This window comes from Triturus cristatus, chromosome 4_1, assembly GCF_964204655.1.
Source record: "Triturus cristatus chromosome 4_1, aTriCri1.1, whole genome shotgun sequence".
NCBI lineage: Eukaryota > Metazoa > Chordata > Amphibia > Caudata > Salamandridae > Triturus > Triturus cristatus.
The window spans coordinates 397,277,328-397,297,695 of NC_140585.1; the positions used below are offsets into that span (position 1 = coordinate 397,277,328).

At 47.0% G+C, this 20,368-nt stretch overlaps 1 protein-coding gene across 1 annotated transcript in view; it reads left to right on the top strand.

Annotated features, from left to right (window-relative positions):
- EFCAB6 (EF-hand calcium binding domain 6) overlaps positions 1-20,368 on the top strand; it is an 879,195-nt gene that overhangs the window by 485,498 nt on the left and 373,329 nt on the right. The gene's annotated exons all lie outside the window — the stretch shown is intronic.

The window sequence follows — 20,368 nt, forward strand, 5'->3', positions numbered from 1 at the left end:
ACAGTGCTTTGATACCTTCAGGATTAAGTGCTATAGAATCACGATTGAATATGACTTCTAATTGTAGCGCACAAACTCCCACCCTATCTGCTTTCTTGGTATTTCCTATTCCACTCCTCGGCGAATGGTCAAAGTGACGTGTTCCAAAGACTTACACTCCTTGACTACTTACTCAGTGGCGTAACAATAGCCCTTGCAGTCCCCGCAGTGCGGGTGCCTCCAGGCTTCAAAGGGTCCCCTCCAGGACTGTGCACTGGTGGTGGGCCCCTGAGCGCTCCTGACTGGGTCCGGAGCATGGGGGCCCCCTCCATGTACTTTGCAGGGGAGCACTCTAAAGTTTTGTTACGCCACTGTACTTGCTGACAGGCCAAAGGCAAGATTCACTCTGGCAGTACAGAGACTAGGGCCAATAGTTTTCTCCACAATCCTATGGAGAACATGCCACCCCAACAGTAGAATTCTGTAATAAGTCAGCCAGCACTACCTATTACTGAAAACATAACAATATTTTTTCCCTGCATTGGTAATTCTGCGCCTGTAGTTAATGATAAAGAGTGATACAGAATTACATGGCCATTATGGAATACCACCATGAAAAATGGGGAATAATTGCAGGAATTAGTGTTTGTGCAGTAATTCCAGTGAGGTGTTTGCATATTTCATCCAAATTTCGGCATGGCAGGTTTTTATAATGTTGAAATTGGCAGGGTTAATGATCATTATTAAGGTATCCCCACGCAGCGTTGAATAACAATTCAGCCATAAACTCATGTTTATGGCTGAATCAGGACCGTGGTAAATCCTGTAATGCAGGCCTTTGGTAGGGATATTATTCCAGGTCCCTTCCTCCATGCTTTTTACTTTTAATAGGACCCATTTCTCTGCTGGTGAGTATATTGTAGATGCCTAATACTAAATTAAACAAGTACAAGTATGCAGTAAAGTTCAAACTTACCCTTTTATGGAACACAATGGTGTGGAGACAGCCTTCATAAATGGCTAGCTCAAAGTACAATCATTTCAAAAGGTTTTTATATCTTCGGCTACGTCTTGTCTATCTGAAACAGCCAGTTGGGCATCACGCGGCTTTGAGACTTTCCTAAAATGTATCCAATCATTAATGGACAACAGACATTTAGCTATATTTGAAAGATTGATATATGAATCTTTCTGCAACTGAAGTAAAGCAACAGCTTGTCAAGTACACTCCATGGTGCCATGATTTCCTTTTGTTTCTCAAGTCCTTAAGGTTACTGCAAGCTCACCACAGGTCGTCAGGCCTTCAGACATTCTGCAAGCTCCTATGAAGTGTTACAAAGTAGAACTTGAAACAAAATAAATTCTACAACAGCATAGGATGGAGTAAGCTTCCATGAGACCCCAAAGAGTCTAAGTTCAACCTAAAAATGGTTAACTCTCTTTTTATCATTGATATTATATCCTAAGAGGTCAAAACACTTTTCCAATGGAGAAACTATAAATCTGTGAAATCAGTAAAATCCGTTCTACTCTTGAGGTCATTAATAAAAATAAAGTACCCTCAGATAACAACTGCCCAATCCTCTCAAATCTCATCAGTATTAACTTTTGAAATCCATCTGGCTCTGTTTAATCTGAAGAGGGTCCCAAACTGAACTACAAGCTGACAAACAGGTTGATAATGACTAAGAACCTGATTTATTCATTAGTGGTCAGCCTGTCCTCCGCCAGAGCGATGGAGTAAATTACTCTGTTGCCCCAATGGAGGTGCGTACGTCCAGATTTAGAAATGTCCGCTGGACGACTCGATATGTCTATCCTTGGCAGGAACCACTGTCACACCGGTTCCTGTCAATGCACTGTAATGTTGCCATACTGCTCCGCCAACATGACAGAGCCATACGGCAACCTTCCAAACTTTTATCTTCAATAAGTAGGATTTTCTAAGGGCCTAATGCTAATGGCCTGATTTATTGATTGGTGTTCAGGCTATCCTCCACAAGGGCGATAGAGTAAATTACTCCATGCTCCTGAGGAAGGTTCCACCGGCCAAATTTAGAAATATCCTCCGGCCCAGCAGACATTGCGAGCCATGGCAGGAACCACTGTCACAGCAGTTCCTGTCAATGCATAATAATTTTGCAGTACGGCTTCGTCAACATGACAGAGCTATACAGCAAATTTACAAAGTTTTTTTTTAATCTTCAAAAACCAGGATTTTCTTTTTTTAAATAAAAAAGACAAACAATACCCCACCCACCACCACCGCCACTCGCCAAATGTGTCTCCTCCGATGGCGAGGGGGGCATTGAACACTTTTTAGTGCCCCTTCACACCAGGTTTTTCCTGACGGGCATTGAAAAACTGCTGTATGTCAGCCCAACTAAATTAGGTAGGCTCATATATAGCCAAACCTTCGACGGCCCTTAATATGTCAGGCTGTTTGCATGGTTTGACCATGCCAGTGAGGGAGTAGTCTCTGCTGTCATCAAATTATGATCCACCCGTATTTAAATAGGGCATGCGGACCATAGTTTTGTCGGAGAGGGAACTCCATCGCCTTTACAACAGAGTTCCCTCCCCACCAAGATATAAATTGGGCCCAAAGTCTTGGCTATTACCATTCTAGACCCACCCTAACGTCCTTAGCACTAGGTTTGTCTATGTTGATCTAGAAAGCTGACACTGAGGAGCTTATATGAAATCCCTTTCCAGATAAGAAACGGAGAATCAACCCTCTAAATTCATCATCTGTCTTTTTGAGCCATCTTGTGAGTGATCTGTAGTACTCAGTGTTGTATGGCCTTGTCATAAAATATAAAATGTGGAAAACCAAATTTACCTAATCCTGTGGTCGGCAGGCTTCCTAATGGGCAATGCTGAGGTGCTTGCTGGTCTCCCATACAGATAGCTTAAGAAAAAATAAGAGGAAAACACCTAGCTCTTCAAACAGCAGCATGGTGACAAGAAATTGGGCTGTCTGGGTCACCATTACCTTTTCCTGCCATGAAATATTCAAGATATCACACTGTCATATGCCGGGGAGAACTTCTGCTCCTTTATGCTTATGTCGCTCTGGATTTATAGGCTGAAGTGCTTTACTTTACCTGTTCTTATGTCCATTACAAAATGTCCCTAATGTGTAGAAATCTTTGGTCAAGACTTTCCCTGCCAATCTGTGTGCTCCCAGGACTACCAGGATTGAATTTAAAAGGCAAAGTGAATATAGTAGCACATGCCTTGCAAAAGGAGATGAGTTATATTGGCATCCCTCACATTGTCACAATGGAAGTGTTTGCCCTTAATGAACATGCCTACATACAATAATCTCCGAATACAGATGTGGGGGAAGATGTTACTCTGTTTGGTGTGACCATACAGAACAAAGCCTTCTGATTTCACCCCACTTACAGTCCCCCTTGGCGTCCTTATACAGAAGCAGCCGAGCCAATATCTATTTAGGAATTCCCTACAGTGGTGCTGGAACAATTGTTTAGAGTGGAGGTGCTGCCATCAAAGTTACATCACTCAAATCATAGGGATTATAAAAACTCTAAGCATCACACAAAGAACAATTTTAGGAAATGAACTACACCTCAGGAGAGTGGTAAGGGTGTTGTATGTAGACGGTGGTTTATTTTGGAGCACACTGGTGCAAAACAATTACTAAAGCATAGAATGGTAGCGCACTGTGATTTGCAAACAGCACATTTCTCAATTAAATAGGTATACAATTTGCAGTGACATGCAGTTGTACTGATATGTAGCGCACAAACAATAATGTGTGAAAATCGGGTTTCAGCAAATGGCACGTGCCCAGCCCAGGAAGAGTGTCTTGTCTTGATTTGTTTCGATCCGATTAAAATCTTTGTTTCCATCACACTTCTGAAAAAAAAATGTACTTCATTAGTGTTTTTTAAGCTGCTGATATAGTTTGAAATTTTTGTACAGTACATTTACAGGTATTTCAACGTATTGTGTGTTAGAAAAGAAACTGACATACTACAAACTTTCCCATCACACTCTTTGCACACCAGCAAGATTGTCCAATTGTTCACTGTATAAAATGCTCTCGCTTTGCAGTCAGATAAAGTAAGATAAACACCAATCTCAATGTTAAAAGAATAAGCATCAATTTGTCAGAAAATGCAGACAGACATTTGACCTCTGTCTTTTAAAGCTCAAAAAATGTGACATGATAAAAAAACTGAATTTAAAGGCATCCTCATTGCTCATTCACCTTCTGGACTCCAGCATGGTTATGTTGGGTCTGCTGCAGCACCCCCGCACCTCCTCTTACAATGTCTGCAACCCCCTAAGAATGAGTTATTCAACACAGGTAAAAAAAATGGTAGAGACTGACAGCGAGAAAAAGCCCTCTCTTCTCCTCTGTGTCAAATGAAATAAATGTATTTTACCGTTTAAATCATTTGAAAGGTAAAGACTCACCACTGGTGCTCTCAGGACTCTTTCTAGTGAGTAGTAGTTAGATGGGCCTTTCTATCCTACCGATTGTTTCAGCCTGTCCAGAAGAGCCAATCCCTTCAGAGTTTAGGTAGTCCTACACCAAGAATGTTGTACCATAATGAGTTTTCCTTCACTGCATTATCTTGAATTCCTTTTTGCAGAACACTAATCTGAGATTGAAGCCACATTGTTTCCAGTTCTACAGTATTTCCCTCTATTTTGTTCATCCTCTGTGTTATCATCTACAGATGATACCAAATCACGTCGGCCCCCATACCCACCATTTTGATTTTATATCTGATACAGCTGTAGGAGTCTTGTCACGCTTTCAACAAATGGGCTATGGTAGTTTCTTTGGATATTGCCACAGTATCTCCTGACGTTTTGGCACCTCTCTCAAACACTGTACTTATTCATCTTATTGTGCAGATACGTGTAGGCATTCTGGGCAATGAATTGTAAGAGGTTGTAATGAATGAGATTTATGGCACACTGTTTATGATTTAAGGTTTACCGTTGAGCTCCTCAATATTGCCACTTCTTAATAAGAATGGCCCCAACTTAACTTTTTGGTAACAGTTATGAAGAAACCAGGGCATCACCGGTCCAATAATACTGATCAGGTCTAACAGACTATGGAGCAAGACTTGATGGTCGTTGTTTTCAAGGGTAGCTAACATATCCAATAAAAACAGCAAGCGGAAGATACCTCAGTTTGGTCTTTTTAGGAGTTCTACTGTTGGATAAAGTGGCACTTTTATATCAGTAGTGTAAGAAATTAGGCTATTGGATGAGGCCGTGAAACCCTACACAAGCAAAAACCACAATCCCTGTCAGGGTGAACAACAAAACGTCACTAAATTAACCTGTGCTTAGCCCTCAGGTAGCGTGGCACACAAGCAGTCAGGCTTCACTTAGAGGCAATATGTAAAGTATATATGCCGCACACAAACAGTAACATAGCCAAAACACAACACGAGAACTCTCACACCAATTTAGAAAAATAGAGTAAATATTAAAGATTTAGGTAATTATAGTGCCTAAAAGCACAAAGTGCCACTTGAGGTTCTCTTGTCATGCTAGACTTGGGAAATGTCACAAGTTCAGGCCAAACATGATGGACCGTGGGTCAAATACAAGGACCAGGTTACTCCATCTGAAAAAGTTACCTTCTCAAACCTGGCGCAAAGAGTCCAGTTCACAGTGGAAGAGGCCACGACGAGATTGTCGCAGATGGTCATTTCTGTAGCACGAAAAGCAGGCTGGGCTTCACGTACAATTGTCGCTGAAATGGGAAGATCCAATCAGGTGTTATGGACGGTCGTTGCTGGAGATTCGCGATGGGGTCACTGAGTTGTCGTCCATCTAGCGCAAAGTGTGGATCTTCTATTGCCAGTCATTGGTGGCAATCACTGTAGGGCGAAGAGTTGGGTCCACTGGAGCTTTGCATTGGCGGTCATGGCAGGAAGCAAGACCTTGGTGCGAATAGGCCCGTTCAGTGTCAGGAGGAGGCCAAAACCTCAGGATTTCTCTTTTTTCTTCAGAGGAGTGCACTCTGATGCCAATCAAGGGCCCAGTACCTGGAAAGATACTTCTTGCAGGTCAGGGATTCACTCTAGCAGAGGCTAGTTGGGCTGAGGAAGGTCTTGTTGCAGGTCCAAGCAGGTCCAGTTGCAGCAGGTCAGATGGGCAGTTACAGGGAGGCTTCTGCAGTTGGTTGTGTCCCTGTAGCTCAGAACAGGAGATCAGTCCGCTGACCTTTGTAATCGCTATGCCTGGGATAAAGATAGCAGGTCCAGTCTTTGTTCTCAGAGAGCAGGGCAGACCTCAAGCAGAAGGGCAGTCATCTGGTAGAAAGGCAGTCCTTCTTCTGTAGTATCCACAGGTCCAGGCGTGTACTGTAGAGTGGGTCTGAGGATTGTATTTTTATCCCTGGTGCTAGCTTTGAAGTGGAAGAAACTTCTGGAGTTTCCCCGCCACAGATAGTTCTGGATTTTCCTTCCTCCCTGCCCTGGTCCCAGGATGTCTGGTGTGATAGTGTGAAGTCCTTTGTAAGTGTGCTAATGCAGCCCCTTTGAAATATAAGTGGGGCTATACACAGCTCTGCTCCTTCAATGCTTTCAGAATATCCCTTCCTACCAACATCTTGTCCCCTTTGTATTACGGTCTGGGAGGAATACACAAAGGCCAACTCTCAACTATACCTAGTCATGTGAACCAGGATACAGGTTGCCGGCACCAAATGGTTAGGACAAGAAAATGCCAACGTTTCAAAAGTGCCATTTTCAGAATTGTGATTTAAAATCCCACTTTTCCATTACAGAGGATTTTAAATTACAAGTCTTTACACACCAAACATGATATTTCAACTTGTTCCCAAACAAATGTTATCACCTGTTAAATGTAATAAGATAACCCAATCTAACCTTGTGGGAGATACAGTAGTAAAAAACGAAATTTGTAAGTTTTTTACTCCTAGAACATGTAAAACAGAAAAGTACATGTCCAACATTTTATATACAATGCACCCTGCTCTTTGGGCTGATTAGGGCCAACCCTTGGGGTCAGATATATATGAATAGCGAGTTTTAGGCTTGACAAATGGCTTATTTTGCCAAGTCAAATTGGCAGTTTAAAACTGCACATAAGCTACAAAAGTAGGTCTGAGACATGATTTAAAGGGCTACTTAAGAGGGTGGCACAATAAGTGCTGCAGGCCCACTAATAGCATTTAATTTACAGGCCTTTGGTATATGGTATACCACTATATTACAGACTTATAAGTAAATTAAATGTGCCAATCAGGTGTAAGCCAATTGTACTGTGTTTTAGGGAGTGTGCACAAGCACTTCAGCACTGATTAACTGTGTTAAAGTGCATAGAGTATTAAAAACCAACAAAAATAGGTTCAGAAAACAGGATGGGTGAAGGCAAAAGGTTCGGGGTGACCCCGGCTAAGTCCAATGAGTAGTGAGCAGTCTCAGATAGCCAATTTGTTGATGCCAGGATTTTAATAATTAATAATTAATTAATTAAACTTGTTTTAGGAAGTGGTTTGTAAAGTCGTCTTTATAAAAAAACAAACACAGTGTTTGCTTAAACATTGATGAATTATTATTTTTATTTAAATAAAACACATATTTTACTTTTTAGTTATGTAGTGTTAGACCTGTCAGCCCTTCGGTGGTTCCCTCCTCTATTCCTTTCTTTTTGTCCCTTCCTCTCCTCATTTCTTTTTCCTGTCCACTATATTTTTTTTCTGGTGGTAACATAGAGGCTCTGGGTGCCCATCTTCACTAATTGGGGGATGTGGCGCAAGGTGCTCCTCTAAAATGGAGGGTGAATGACATCTCCCCTACAAAATGGTGGCCCTAACTGTCACCTATGAGCCTGGGCCATAGGCTGTCATGGGGGATTCCAGAACCTTCTGGGTCCCTCTGGCTAGTCAGGGCCCAGGCTATATATAGGGGTGAGGGACGGCGGCCATTTTAGAGAGATGGTGTGAGGTGAGGAGCCAGGAGGCAGGCACTTGCGTGGGGAGGTGGGCGCACTAAAAGGAGAGATTGACTGTCCTTTGGGACGGCTATTTTCCCCCTGGTTGACACCGCCCTCTATCTGGTGACCTGACCCGGCTGGTAGCCTCTGTCCTCGGGGAACAAGTAGACAAGTAGGGCAAATCGCCTAGTCAGGACCCCGGTGGGACACCAAGATAAGGAGCTCCCTTCATCGTTCCATTGCCCCCTGCCATGGTGATTCCCCGAAACCCTTGAACGCCCAAACCTTGAGACTGTCTGCTGTTCTGAGGTGGGAGAGTGTTCAGCGCCGCAGTCCCAGGAGTGCTGGCTGCATAGATGGTTTGTTCCTGCGCTGTAAATCGAAGCTTTCCTGAGGAGAATCGCTGACCCAGTGTCTGGAGGCGCGGCCCTCTGAGAGAGAGAGGCGTCGCCGAGGCTTCCTGCGGGCCGCGCTAGGGCAAAGCCGATTACTCGTATCACCTGACGGGGGTGGGCTGCCAAACGCCGCCCCCGCCGTAGTTCCATTGGTTGGTTGGGCCGCGCCCCCGCCGGAGTGTCGTGAGCGGCTGCGGGCCTCGGCACCTGTGAGGAAAGCCTGAAATCCAGCGGAGCTCCCCGGCCATGTCTGGCCCGTCCGGGAGCCACGCGCCTTCCCCTTCGACCCGAACATCGCCGGGAGGGAGCCAAAGTGAACGCTTTCAGACCCGCGAGGTTCCAAGTATCAGGTAACCCCTGGGGGAGGCGGGCGGAAGGCCGGAGAGAGAGGCCCAGGACTCGCCCCTCCCCCGGGGTAGTGCTTCGTAAGCCGGGTGTGCCTACCCGACACCCGACAAAGGAGGAGACTGGTCCACGCCCTCTGCCCCTGCAGGACTCATATAGCGTCAGGATAGCCTCGGACTGATGGTCCAGGACCTTTGGCCCCAGCCCCCTCAAAGCGCCCGTTTCATTCTGTTGTATTCCTCCGCCCTGGTTGTGGGGCCTCATATAATGCGCGATGTCAAGCGACCAGAGTAGGAAGCGCACTTGAGTTACCAGGTGTAGCGTGAGGGAAGGAATTAGAATCCTGAGGCGCTAGTGATCTACCAAGGATGGCGCTGTGTCCACCTGTCATATTTTGAAGCTGAATTTAGTGCTGTGGGCGGCGCTAGGTTGATAGGGCCTGGTTATCTTGACAGGCAATGTTCATGCTATGTGTTGCATATTATTTATTGACCCTATTTAAAGTAGTGCAATGCTAAGTGCGGCCTTGTAATTAATGCTTATCTTGACAGGCAATGTTCATGCTATGTGTTGCATATTATTTATTGACCCTATTTAAAGTAGTACAATGCTAAGTGCGGCCTTGTAATTAATGCTTATCTTGACAGGCAATGTTCATGCTATGTGTTGCATATTATTTATTGACCCTATTTAAAGTAGTGCAATGCTAAGTGCGGCCTTGTAATTAATGCTTATCTTGACAGGCAATGTTCATGCTATGTGTTGCATATTATTTATTGACCCTATTTAAAGTAGTGCAATGCTAAGTGCGGCCTTGTAATTAATGCTTATCTTGACCGTGCAATGTTCATGCTATGTGTTGCATATTATTTATTGACCTTATTTAAAATAGTGCAATGCTAAGTGCGGCCAATTATTTATTGTCCTTTACCAGGTAATGTCGGTATCATATGCAACTGTGTAGTTTCTTCACTCAATTCAATATGCCAGGTCAGGGTTATGGGCGGCACTAAAGCGACTGTCTCTACTCAAAGTACTAATCCACCACTGTGGGTGGTGTAATAATTAATTTGTCATGAAGAGAAAAGAAAAGAAGAGACCAGAAATAATGGAAGATAAAGGTTTTCCATCTTTCTCAGCTTCCTGGTGTAGCGTCATTTTTGGTGGTGGTGCGCTGAAGTGCGAAATGAGTGTGGTGCAAGCACGAAACGCGAACGAGTATAGGCCTTCCCCCTTATGCCAAGCTACCCCCGGATTTTAGGTCCAACAAATTGGTGCTCAGCGGTGGGATCCTGAATCTGTGCTTGCATCCACTCAGTAGCAGTTTGGCGCGCGCCACAGCCTACACTAGATTGTTTTGACTGGAGTTTTCTCCAGATTGTTTTCCTGATTGGAGGTTTTCAAAATTGTCCCTTGTTATACTTCCTCTCTAGGGAAGGTCTTCCATTGTGAAGTTCTTTTTGACTGGGCTGGGGTCCCATCTGGTAGGATGGAATTCGAATTGGGTAGGTTGGAGGAATATACGGTGGCCCAATTGAAGGAATTCTGCCAGGAGCAGGAGGTATTCTTTAAGCAGGGGGCGAAGAAAATAGAGCTCCAAGCAAGCTTAAGAGCCTGGGTTATGGCCCACCCTAGCGGGAAACGGGAGGAGGAACCAGGACTAGACCCCCTGGAAGAACCGGAAGTCCTTTTTCCCCCTGGGAGCGGCAATATGGACGTTGGGTCCAGGGCCCCATCAAGAGTGGGTAGTAGCGCTTCAGGGGGGAGCCTGTCCTCTGCTGATCTAGTTGACCGGAGGGAGGAGAGGCAGTTCAGAATGGATCTGGCCCGGTTGGAAAAGGAGAGGGAGGAGAGGAGGTTCCTCCATGAGCTCCATTTAAAGGAGTTAGAGCTCAAAGCCCTTCAACTTGGAACCCCCAGCAGTCCTGATGGTGGCAGCATACCGAGAGGAATCCCGAGAGAGTCCAGGCCCTACCTGCCCAAAGATGTAGTCGCCAGCTATGGTGTCGGAGATGACATTGTAAAATGGCTGGCTGCCTATGAGGTCTCTCTAAGAGCCCATGGGGTCCCCGAAGCTTAGTGGGGGGGTGGCCTATATAGGTACATGCCTCCGGTGGGGAGGGATGCCTTGTTAGCACTAGAACAGCCAGACCAGACTAGGTACCCCATCATGAAGGTAGCCCTAGTGAGGAAATTTGGGCTGACCCCTGAAAAATTCAGGCAGAGGTTTCGGGGCAGTCAGAAGTTCGCCACCCAGAATTGGGTGGACTTCTTGGACTATGCCAAGAAGGCCTTAGAGGGCTGGGTGCAGGGCAGTGAGGTCAAGGACTATGAGGGACTGTATAATTTAATTCTAAAGGAGCACCTCCTCGAGAAAAGTTTTCCGGAGCTGCGTCAGCACCTGGTGGACAGCAAGCTAACTAATCCAAGGAAGCTTGCAGAGGAGGCGGATATCTGGGCAAGTACCCGGGTATCCTCAAAAGGGACTGGAGGGAATTTCCAAGGGGCTGGACAGGGCGCCCCCCAGAAGAAAGAGGGGGGAGACAAAAAGAAGGAGTTCGTCAAAGGCCCCCAAAAGAGTTCACAAGGGAAGGGAGTAGGATTCCCTCCTAAGGTTGGCCCCCACAAACCCCCTTATCCTGACCGTGGTCAGCAGCCTAGGGTTGTCCGATGTTATGAGTGTGGTGAGGTTGGGCACTATAAGGGGGATGCCAAGTGTCCCAAGAGACCACACCCTCCCATTGGAGGAAAGACCCCTGGGGTGGCGAGTGTAGTGCTCTGGGAGGAGTTGCCCCTAGATAAGGGAGGTGAGTGGGTAGGGCTAACCTTAGTGTCCTTAGGGGATTGTGAGATGGTTCCTAAGACCCAGGTGCCCTCGAATACTACTAAGTACAGGCAATGGGTCACCATCAATGCCCAGAGGGTGGAGGCTCTGAGGGACACAGGAGCCAGCATGACTATGGTAAGGAGTCAGCTGGTGTCCCCAGAGCAGGTGGTTCCCCATGTAGTCCACCCGGTTGTGATGGCTGACAACCGAGAGGGTCACTATCCGGTGGCCCAGATTCCCTTTGAGTGGGGAGGGGTTGCGGGTCCTCTACAAGTTGCGATAAGCCCTGCCATGCCGGTCGACTGCCTGTTGGGAAATGACCTTGAACACTCAGCGTGGAAGGAGGTCGAGTTCAGGGCCCACATGGAAATGTTGGGGACCCCTGAGTGGACGTGTGCCAACACTCGGTCCGTGACTGCCCGAAGAGGGGATTCACAGAGGTTGGAGCCTGGGACAAAGGCCCAACCAGCTGCCGGAAAGGGTAAACGGGGACGGGGGAAGCCTGCCCCGGCATCGGAACCTCTGAAGGCGGATGGGGCGACTGGAGTGGTCCCGGACTCTACCGAGGGGGATGTAACTTCCCTGGAGGGCTTACCTACCCCTGCAGACTGGCAGGTGGAGGGAGGACCTACTAGGGAGGAGTTTTGTCCGGCCCAAAAGGAGTGCCCTACCCTTGAGGGTTTACGGCGGCAGGCCGAAGCCCAGGCACCGGGTAACGATTCGGGGAACTTCCACATATACTGGGAAGATGGACTCCTTTACAGCGAACCCAAGGCTCCGGTGCATGGTTCATCCCGGGCCTTGGTGGTTCCCCAGCGTTACCGAGCCTTCCTATTGGGATTGGCTCACGAAATACCCTTGGCAGGACACTTGGGACAAGACAAGACCTTTGCTCGACTTGTCCCTTATTTTTACTGGCCTCAGATGAGGATTACGTCCGATACTTTTTGTAGGACGTGTGTAACCTGCCAAGCTAGTGGGAAAACAGGGGTAAAGCTGAAGGCTCCCCTGGAACCACTGCCTGTCGTTGGCACCCCCTTTGAAAGGGTGGGCATCAACATTGTTGGGCCATTGGATCCACCAACGTCTGCCGGTCACAGGTTTATCCTGGTTCTGGTGGATCATGCCACACGGTACCCAGAGGCTATCCCTCTGAGGACCATTACTGCACCTGCAGTGGCACGGCCCTTATGGGAATTTTTACCCGGATGGGATTCCCCAAGGAAGTGGTGTCGGACAGAGGTACCAACTTCATGTCGGCCTATATGCGGGCTATGTGGAAAGAGTGTGGAGTCACTTACCGGTTCTCCACTCCTTATCACCCCCAGACCAATGGTCTGGTGGAGAGGTTTAACAAAACCTTAAAGGGCATGATGCGGAGTCTGCCCGAGAGCCTGCGGAGGAAATGGGACGTCCTCCTACCTTGTTTGCTGTTTTCTTACAGGGAGGTACCACAGAAGGGAGTGGGCTTCAGCCCCTTCGAGCTGTTGTACGGGCACCCTGTGCGAGGACCCCTCAGCTTGGTGAAGGATGGATGGGAAAAGACTCCCAGAAAACTTCCCCCGGATGTGGTGAGCTACATGCTGGCATTTCGTAGCCAAATGGCTAGGTTGTGGAAGCAAGCTTCTGAAAACCTAGAAGCCAGCCAAACGGTCATGAAGGAATGGTATGACCGAAACGCTCACCCGGTGGAGCTGGAGCCTGGCCAGAAGGTGTGGGTGATGGAACCTGGCGAGCTTAGCGCCCTCCAGGATCGCTGGTCAGGCCCCTTTGAGGTGGTTGAGAAGAAGGGCAAAGTCACCTACGTGGTAGATCTTAAGACCCCCAGGCAGCCCCATCGGGTGCTCCATGTCAACCGCCTCAAGCCTCACCAAGAGAGACCCGAGGTCACGTTAATGATGGTGACTGATGGGTCAGAGGAAGAGGAAAGTGAACCTCTTCCCGATCTGTTTGCATCCCAAGAGAAGGATGGGTCGGTGGAGGGAGTGATCCTTTCACCGTCCCTAACTCCTGAACAACGGAAGGACTGTCGCCAGGTACTGGAGCAGTTTGCGACCTTGTTCTCACTTATCCCGGGAAGGACTCATCTGTGTACCCATGATGTGGTCACAGGGGACAGCCCACCTGTGAAGTCCAAGTCCTACCGACTGTCGGATAAAGTGAAGTCTAGCATCCATGGAGAAGTTACCAAGATGCTGGAGCTAGGAGTGATTGAGCCTTCAAGTAGTCCCTGGTCCAGTCCGGTGGTACTGGTACCTAAAGCTGCCCCACCGGGCACTACCCCAGAACTCCGGTTCTGTGTGGATTACAGGGGACTGAATTCGGTGACAAAGACAGATGCTCATCCTATCCCGAGGGCGGATGAGCTCATTGACCGATTGGGAGGTGCTCAATATCTCAGTACCTTTGACCTTACATCAGGGTACTGGCAGATTTCCCTGACTGATGGAGCCAAGGAAAGGTCAGCCTTCTCCACACCTGAGGGTCACTACCAGTTCTGTGTGATGCCCTTTGGGCTCAAGAACGCCCCTGCTACGTTCCAGCGATTGGTGAACCAGGTCCTCTCTGGAATGGAAGCCTTCTCGGTTGCGTACCTGGATGACATCGCTGTCTTCAGCCACAGCTGGGAGGACCATTTGGGTCACCTTCCGGCCGTTCTTCAGGCTTTGCAGCAGGCAGGTCTGACGATCAAAGCCAGTAAGTGCCAGATCGGGCAGGGGTCGGTAGTGTACCTCGGTCACTTGGTGGGTCGGGGCAAGGTGCAACCCCTCCAGGCCAAGATCGAAACCATCATGGCCTGGGAACCCCCCAAGACTCAGACAGAGGTCCTGGCCTTCTTGGGCCTCACTGGTTACTACCGACGCTTTGTCAAGGGATACAGTACTATCGTGGCCCCCTTGACTGAGCTCACTTCCAGAAAGCACCCTCGACGGGTAATCTGGACCAAGGGATGTCAACAAGCCTTTGACACCTTGAAAAAGGCCATGTGTGCGGCACCTGTTCTCAGGGCCCCTGACTTCGCCAAGGAGTTCATCGTCCAAACAGATGCGTCGGAACATGATATAGGGGCAGTGCTGTCGCAACTCAATGACGAGGGTCTAGACCAACCGGTGGTTTTCCTGTCTAGGAGACTACTCCCCCGGGAACAGAGGTGGAGTGCAATTGAGAGGGAGGCTTTTGCGGTGGTGTGAGCTCTGAAGAAGCTGCGGCCATACCTGTTTGGCTCGCACTTCCTGGTTCAGACCGACCACCGGCCCCTCAGGTGGCTGATGCAAATGAGGGGCGAAAATCCCAAGCTATTGAGGTGGTCCATCTCCCTACAGGGAATGGACTTTAGGGTGGAACATCGGCCAGGAGTGGACCACGCCAATGCTGACGGTCTATCCAGGTATTTCCGCCTTAGTGAAGAGGACTCCCAAGGGATTGGGTAGCTCTCCCCACTTTCAGCTGGGGGGGACGCGTGTTAGACCTGTCAGCCCTTCGGTGGTTCCCTCCTCTATTCCTTTCTTTTTGTCCCTTCCTCTCCTCATTTCTTTTTCCTGTCCACTATATTTTTTTTCTGGTGGTAACATAGAGGCTCTGGGTGCCCATCTTCACTAATTGGGGGATGTGGCGCAAGGTGCTCCTCTAAAATGGAGGGTGAATGACATCTCCCCTACAAAATGGTGGCCCTAACTGTCACCTCTGAGCCTGGGCCATAGGCTGTCATGGGGGATTCCAGAACCTTCTGGGTCCCTCTGGCTAGTCAGGGCCCAGGCTATATATAGGGGTGAGGGACGGCGGCCATTTTAGAGAGATGGTGTGAGGTGAGGAGCCAGGAGGCAGGCACTTGCGTGGGGAGGTGGGCGCACTAAAAGGAGAGATTGACTGTCCTTTGGGACGGCTATTTTCCCCCTGGTTGACACCGCCCTCTATCTGGTGACCTGACCCGGCTGGTAGCCTCTGTCCTCGGGGAACAAGTAGACAAGTAGGGCAAATCGCCTAGTCAGGACCCCGGTGGGACACCAAGACAAGGAGCTCCCTTCATCGTTCCATTGCCCCCTGCCATGGTGATTCCCCGAAACCCTTGAACGCCCAAACCTTGAGACTGTCTGCTGTTCTGAGGTGGGAGAGTGTTCAGCGCCGCAGTCCCAGGAGTGCTGGCTGCATAGATGGTTTGTTCCTGCGCTGTAAATCGAGGCTTTCCTGAGGAGAATCGCTGACCCAGTGTCTGGAGGCGAGGCCCTCTGAGAGAGAGAGGCGTCGCCGAGGCTTCCTGCGGGCCGCGCTAGGGCGAAGCCGATTACTCGTATCACCTGACGGGGGCGGGCTGCCAAATGCCGCCCCCGCCGGAGTGTCGTGAGCGGCTGCGGGCCTCGGCACCTGTGAGGAAAGCCTGAAATATTTATTGACTCTATTTAAAGTAGTGCAATGCTAAGTGCGGCCTTGTAATTAATGCTTATCTTGACCGTGCAATGTTCATGCTATGTGTTGCATATTATTTATTGACCTTATTTAAAGTAGTGCAATGCTAAGTGCGGCCAATTATTTATTGTCCTTTACCAGGTATCATATGCAACTGTGTAGTTTCTTCACTCAATTCAATATGCCAGGTCAGGGTTATGGGCGGCACTAAAGCAACTGTCTCTACTCAAAGTACTAATCCAGCACTGTGGGTGGTGTAATAATTAATTTGTCCTGAAGAGAAAAGAAAAGAAGAGACCAGAAATAAAGGAAGATAAAGGTTTTCCATCTTTCTCAGCTTCCTGGTGTAGCGTCATTTTTGGTGGTGGTGCGCTGAAGTGCGAGATGAGTGTGGTGCAAGCAGGAAACGCGAACGAGTATAGGCCTTCCCCCTTATGCCAAGCTACCCCCGGATTTTAGGTCCAACAAGGGGGCGCTTTTAGTTATGCAGCATATTTTGATCATAAAAATGTAATTTGTGTGCATGTTGTCCTTTTCGGATCTCAAACATAGGGAGATTAAGGGGTCTGTTGGAGAGCTATGTTTTCAAATATACTGTTATACTTAGAAAGAACTTCACGTCAGCTCTTTGCTCATGTTTGGAAGGCTTTGCTATCCATTTCACTTCTTTGGTCCTGCTTTGATGGCTTTTTTTCAGGTCTATGTGTTGTTCCTGCCCAGGAGCATTTTTGCCTTATAATGTTTTGATTGGTTGAAGTATCCTTTCACAGAGTACAGCAAACCTTGAATTGCAATACATATGAGGGACTATTTTCTCCCCTCTCTTTCTCCCTGGCCCCCACTTCCCCTTATGCACTCTCTTTTTTTTACGACTCCTTCTCACACCACTATTCAACAGTTTTTCTCCCCCCCAAAAAGTGCCCTTGAGCTTTGAGTGCTGGCTGCTGCGTTGTCAACTAGCAGCCATAGAAAACAATGTTAACTATCCTAAGATGACTGACTGACCACGTCTTTCATTAAATTTTGTTATATTTAAAGAAATCCCATTCAAAGATGGCCACTACTAAGCACGCAAGTGCATTTGCTGCAACCATGTTTGATTGTGTTTTTCTTACAATATAACAAAGATGGCCACTGCAAATGCACAAATGTCCATGGCAGCTATCTTTGAATGTATTTTCTTATACTTATATCTTATTAATTGAAAGATGGCCACAGTGGATCTGCATTAATCCACAAAGATCATCTTTAAATGGGGTTTCTAAAAATATAAGAAAATGCATTCAAAGATGGCCTCCGCAGATACCCGCGCATTTACATGCACTATCTAGGAGAAAAAAAGGATTGGCAAAGCCAGTATGTTTCACTGCTGAGACAGATTTTGCAATGATTGTTAATAGTGTAAATGTGCCTCTGGTGTCAGCGGAGCCAAGGTTTTGGAGGATGACTTTGTCAGTCCTACATTTTCAAGCACAAATATCACATGAAACTGTTCCATCTTTGAATGACGTGCTGTGTCTTTTTCCTTATGTGCAATCAAATCCCCCATGCTTCCCCCTCATTGCATCCCTTCAATTTTCTCCTCCCCTTTTTCCTGCAGTGCTTACACTTTCTCAATCCTCTCTCTCGCCCTTGCTACCAAATGACTGATATAGATGTTGGTGGACGGTTTACTCCATCATAACGCTGACGGATATCCCATCTACCGAAATATAATGCCCATTATATCCTGTGGGATTTATATTTAGGCGGACGGGATATCCGTCACTGTTGTGATGGAGTAACCGTCTGCCAAGATCTAAATCAGGTCCCTAGTCATTCACACATGTCAATCCAGGGCCAGCTTTAGGGTAGTACGACTGGTGCGGTTGCACTGGGCACTAACATCAGGGGGCGCTGTGTTTAGCATTAACTTATGATTTAAAAGCACCTGCTGCAGAGTTCCTTGTACGTCCAGCTTTCAGGCAGCAATAAGAATGTCAAGATAATTCTTGTGGATTAATGTTCTTCCTCAAGAGTCGCAGTTTTGACGTGTAATAGAGTAGAGCAGAGGGTTAATATGCCTGCTGCTAAGAACAGACCTGTATTTTCTGTGGATAACTGAGTGGATTAGTAAATCCAGCCTTTATCAGCGCTTTAAAACAAATGAAATGTATGTGAGAGAGAGAGGCTATGGAGATCTGAAAGGTACTTTTGCCAGGTGGTAGTGAGGGAATCCGAGGAGGAGGTCATGTTGGCGAGGGGGGACAGTCTGCGCGGGGCACCAAAAAAGATTGTCGCACCAGGCGCCACCAGCGCTAAAACCAGCCCTGTGTGAATCTCTCATTTCTCTTTTGCATTCACCCATTTCTCTTCCTGTGCCCTCGTCACTTTGTACGACACTCCCCAACCTTTTCCATGTTTCTTCTGTCAATATCCTTAGTATTGGAATTCCCCTTCTCGTCTACAAGTTCTCGGTTTCCCTTTTCTCTCTTTATTACTCGGTCTGGTTTCGCACCCTAGACATCCCCTTTACGTATGTCCCTTCAGTCACCGTCCACATTCTTAATACTGCAATGCATTTATTAGAACTGTGTTCTAAAACATTTTTTTAAATATGAATTGTAAAGTTAACCCACTCTCAGGTTGATCTGAGCTTTCGGCAGCAGTCACAATAGCAACATGTATTGCTTACAAAACATGATCTTTGTTTAAAACTTTGAAGGAAATGAGGAGAAATAGCCTACTTTTTCTGTTTCCTCCTCGCATGAAGTAGACTGCACGGTTATGTCAAGAAATTCAAATTACCTCTGGTGCTGCGAGCAATCATTTCCAGAGAGCAAAGCACTCTGCCGTGCATCCTTTCTTAACATCTGGCATGCTACATATTTTAATTACTGCCTTTCATTTCTGCAGTAATTGTCTTTTTTTGTGAAAGCATTTAAAATATATAAACCCCTCCTGTCTGTCTAGAAAAAGGAATACAGAAATGAACCACAACTTAGCAAATGGAAATGCTAAGTAAGCAATATGTCTGCACTAAAGCACACACAAATGACATGCACTACTTCTAAATGTCCCTGGCTGCGGTGTACACACGTTAAAAGCTCGCGGTAATAACCACAATCTCAAGTTCTTAAAATGCAGTTATTTCAGAACCCACAGTCCTTCCACCCACTCCCCCTTTCCTTCTTCTGAGCTCACTAAAAGCATTTTCTTTCTGTCAGTTTCAAATGAAATTTGGCACAGCAATTACAGAGAAGTGAGGGTGGAAATGGAGCATCAAAATATGCGCTCGTACAACTGGATTCAAAGCACAGCCTTGCCTACTGATGTTAACAAGTTTCCTCAAGTGCCCCACTGCCACGGACACACGGAAACACCCTTTACATTTAAACTCGCTGGTTATACTGCCAGCTAATGGCAATGCTGGGGGTTAGAGCCATTGGTGCTAGAATCTGAACTGCGGAGCCAATAACTAAACAGAGTGGTATACTTGCACGAGGACCATGACCAATCAAAATGAATCTTATCCAAAACCGTGGCAATCATTGAAGTGACTTTATTGAACACAACAAGGCACTACATACAACCTCGTGCACTATATCCGCGCAATACGATACCCAGGGAATTCCTAACAGGTAGTGTTAAGGGAAGAACAGGATTGTCTGAAACACTCGCAAGACCACTACCTCATCCACGGACCTTAATAATGTTTAATTCATAGTATCATATTTTCAGAATTCAAACAGTTTAAACTTTAATATTTTATTGAGAATTAAATCATTGTATTCAATTATCTGATACAGCTAATACGCATTGGCAAAAGCTAATAGATCTGCCTTGCTTTACGTATGTGTGTTGGTGGTACCCTTCTCGGAGCATAGCCTCTACACAATTTCTTTGATTATCTGTCTCGGAGCCTTCCACTGCTCACTTTTTACTTTTGCTCAAGCACTCCATGAGAGTGCTTTTCATCTGTCTCGCTCAAGTACTGGTGGTCATTGTATTCTTTTTCTGTCATTGGAACTTATCCATGTCATGTAACTTAGAATGCACTGTTGTTAGAATGTAAGTTTGTATTGGGGCAGAAGCGGTTGGAGTTTGCTAGAGCTGGACGCTTTAGCTACTGCACCAGTGGGTCGTTTGTGGCACTTAAAATAAACAATATTTATTTTTATAAACCAATCGACTCCATCGCTTCTTTACAATGGCGACTAGTTGCTAGTGCCGACCTCCCAAATACCCACCTCCTCATGTTGCTTTAACGTTTCACTACTTTCTGGTGTACTTCTCCACCTGCCTTCTATATTGTTCTATCCCTTGTGTGCTTCTCCCTCCATGCTGCTCCTACCATTGTTCGCTTCTCCTCTCAGCAACTGTGGCTCTCAATCGCTCTCGCTTGTGATTCTCACCCTGACCCCATATTGTTCTCCCCATTGTGTGCTTCTCCCCCTCCCCCCCTGTTGCTGTCTCC